This window comes from Doryrhamphus excisus, chromosome 1 (assembly GCF_030265055.1).
Source record: "Doryrhamphus excisus isolate RoL2022-K1 chromosome 1, RoL_Dexc_1.0, whole genome shotgun sequence".
NCBI classification, from domain to species: Eukaryota; Metazoa; Chordata; class Actinopteri; order Syngnathiformes; family Syngnathidae; genus Doryrhamphus; species Doryrhamphus excisus.
In genome coordinates this window covers 4,572,880-4,576,687 of record NC_080466.1, presented here as the reverse complement: position 1 = coordinate 4,576,687, position 3,808 = coordinate 4,572,880, and the positions used below count along the sequence as shown (strand labels likewise).

At 40.5% G+C, this 3,808-nt stretch overlaps 1 non-coding gene across 1 annotated transcript; it reads right to left on the bottom strand.

Annotated features, from left to right (window-relative positions):
* Positions 1–3,399: 3,399 nt before the first annotated feature.
* On the bottom strand, positions 3,400–3,471 carry trnaa-cgc (transfer RNA alanine (anticodon CGC)). The gene has a single exon. It is a non-coding gene; the product is annotated as a tRNA-Ala (tRNA).
* Between the last annotated feature and the right edge of the window lie 337 nt (positions 3,472–3,808).

Sequence of the window (3,808 nt, the reverse complement as noted above, 5' to 3'; positions counted from 1 at the left end):
TTGTGCAGGCTCTCAGTTTGGCCTCAAAATGTCTGTTCCGTCTATAACATACGCATACTTTTACATGCTTTAATGATAACTCAATGCACTCAATTTAGACACCAGCTCCCTTGCAGATATGCGGTTCCAAAAAGGTTGCAAAGAGCCAAAGCACTCCAACGAACAACAAAGACACGATTCTTTCATTTCCTTATGCTTCACTTCCTCCTGCTGCACAAAAGGATTTATTATACAATTAGTAGAGCATCTAATAAAAGAGGGGCCTGTCTGCCTGTTTGGGAAGCCTGTTCTGCTGGTTCTTCTTCATCCGACTTCAACAAGCAAGATGAACGGAACAAACGTCTTCAGAAATGAGGAGCATTTGACGAACTCACCAAGAAAGTATGCAACTTAAGGAAGCGGGGAGAGGAATATTCACGCCAAGTGCAAAATTGACATCAAGTTAAATGGATGACGAGAAGAGGTCAAAGTATAGTAAATCTAAGTATTAAGTATAAGTAGTAAGTATATGTAGAAACTGGACAATTATTAAAGAAGACATCATCTTGGCTATACATATATCATCTCTTTTTTGTCACTTTAATGCAACTTTTTAACAATATTTTTATACATGTACATAGTTTAAGGCAACTTTTAATAAGTGTTATGGTCTTACAAACAATCTGATCTACATTGACGCGTCAAAGTTTGACTCAAGCTGCCACAATTAATGGACTAATTTATGATTAATAGATTAATTAATCTGAATTAATTAATTAATCTGAATTAATTAATTAATCTGAATTACTTAATTAATTAATTAATTAATCGATTAATTAAACAACAATATATTCAGAACTCCACTGCCCGCCTCCTCACCTCCACCCACATTACCCCCATCCTTAAAAACCTCCACTGGCTTCCCGTCCCCCAACGCACACAAAGCCCTCCACGATCTGACCCCCCCAATATCTCACAGACCTGCTCCATCCACACAATCCCCCCGCGTCTCCTTCGCTCCTCAGACTCCAACCTCCTGGCACTCCCCTGTAAGACCAAGCACCGAACCTGGGGAGACAGAGCCTTCTCCATCGCTGCCCCCCACCCTCTGGAACTCTTTGCCCCATTCACTCCGTGCTTGCCCTGACCTTCCCAGTTTCAAAAAACAACTAAAAACCCACCTTTTTAAATCTGTTTTTAATATCTAACTTTTTATATCTGACTGCTGTGCCCCGCCCCGCTTTTACTCATGTTTTAACTGTGTATTAACCAATGAATGTTGTATTTTAATGTATCGTTTACTCTGTTTACTTGCTTTTATTCAACTCCATTCTTCTGTAAAGGGTCTATACAAATTAAATGTATTATTATTATTATTCATTCATTCATTCATTTTTCCTCACGAGGGTCGCGGGGGTGCTGGAGCCTATCCCAGCTGTCTTCGGGCAAGAGGCCGGGTACACCCTGGACTGGTCGCCAGCCAATCACAGGGCACATATAGACAAACAACCATTCACACTCACATTCATACCTATGGACAATTTGGAGTCGCCAATTAACCTAGCATGTTTTTTGGAATGTGGGAGGAAACCGGAGTACCCGGAGAAAACCCACGCATGCACGCATCCACACAGAGAGGTGGAGGGTGGAATTGAACCCTTGTCTCCTAGCTGTGAGGTCGGTATTGTGCCCCTTAATACCGATCATTCCATCACACCATATTTAGCTTATTTACATTATTTACATAGAGAATGCATGGCAATTATTAGAAAGCTTATGTATTGATGAAGGAAAGAAAAAAGGAAGCAACAAGTGTTGGAAAGAAAATATGAGTGGTAAAAAATCAGATCCAAGTTGTACTTCCCAAAGCGTCCACTAGATGTCAGACCCTACATAAAGTACAGTCCGTCATCATTTGAGTCCATCCATATACCATCCATCTTGTTATTTGACATTCCTATTTTCCCGGTCTGCATTCTGGGAAAAGCAACACAGAAATAGAGTGAATGATGAAGCTGTGACCCACACAAGACACGGAATCAATATTTCCTGGTTTCCTTAATGTTTTTCAGTCTTGGTTAACTTTCACATCTATCCTCGTACTCAACCAAGCAGAGCTGTTTGGGTTTGGAGGGCATGTGGGTGGCATTAAGATGGTAGGGTTTATTTTAAGTGGACCAGCTCCCTATCATGGGATCAGGGACCGGGAATATAGAGGCCCCTGATTTCACCCAGATATCACTCAAATATTAACACATATGGAGAAAATATGGGTGGTTTTACCAATAACACCTTTTTAAGTTATGTTATGTGTATTCCTAACAAGAAATCCACATTTCACAAGTGAAATGAAGCATCCACTTGGCTTTATTTCATTCTTTCCAATTTAAACGGAGATGCTGGATGATCTCTAGCCTGTAAAGCTTTTCAGAAGTGACTGGGAACAAATCAAATCTGCTTCTCCTTCCTAAGAAAACATCTGTAAGATGAAATGAAACATGCAATGTCAGTCCCTGCCAAGACAATGTCATTAGATACACCTCATTTGTAATCAATACAAACCACATGCACGGATATAATTAAAGTCTAGCAAGGGGTATATGTGGATCACCAACAATAATGTCAATTTGATGACGGAATGCCTATTTTTTTAATTATTACTATCCATCCATTTTATTTATCCATCCAAAAGGTGAGAGGCAGGGACACTGGAATATCCATCCATCTATTTTCTATGCTGCTTGTCCTCATTATGATCACAGGGGTATGCTGGAGCCTATCCCAGCTGACTTTGAGTGAGAGGACACTGGACTGGTTAATATAATAATGATGATTGTTATTATTGTCATTACCAGTGGATTAAATTCCTTAAAAAACACACACAGTGTATTTAGACTTCATGCACAAAATATTTAATAAGTATACATTCATTCATTTTCTACCGCTTTTTCCTCACAGGGGTCACGGGGGTGCTGGAGCCTATCCCAGCTGACTTTGGGTGAGAGGACACTGGACTGGTTAATATAATGATGATGATTGTTATTATTGTCATTACCAGTGGATTAAATTCCTTTAAAAAACACACAGCGTAATTAGACTTCATGCACAAAATATTTCATAAGTATACATTTGAATTTAAAACAAAGTCTACACAGTAGACATATTTATAAATTGTATTATGATGGAAAACTACGATAGCAAAGCAAAAGTTACCTAGCATGCCTTGCGGATTATGGACGTCAGTGTAGTGTTGCATGTGTTTTATATTATTGATATCTGCGTGGTGTTGTTATGTTGCATTGGCACCATCTGCTGTTTGTGCTTTGTTATAAGAGAGTATTTGCTGGGTCATCGCTGCAAATAAAGAGCATTCCCTTTAAGCAAAGGGGGATCTTATCCCACATACAACAAGATAACACTTGGAGATGCTGGGGATTGAACCCAGGACCTCATACATGCGAAGCATGCGCTCTTCCACTGAGCTACATCCCCATACAGCAACACTGGTTTGCAGTTTTCCACATGTCTCCGAGTGATATTTTACCAAATGTGATAGGTGCTGGAGCCTATCCCAGCTGTCTTCGGGCGAGAGGCGGGGTACACCCTGGACTAGTCGCCAGCCAATCACAGGGCACAATAGACAAACAACCATTCACACTCACATTCATACCTATGGACAATTAACCTAGCATGTTTTTGGAATGTGTGAGGAAACCGGAGTACCCGAAGAAAACCCATGCATGCACTGGGAGAACATGCAAACTCCACACAGAGATGGCCGAGGGTGGAATTGAACTCGGGTCTCTTAGCTGGCCTGCTGTGAAACCAC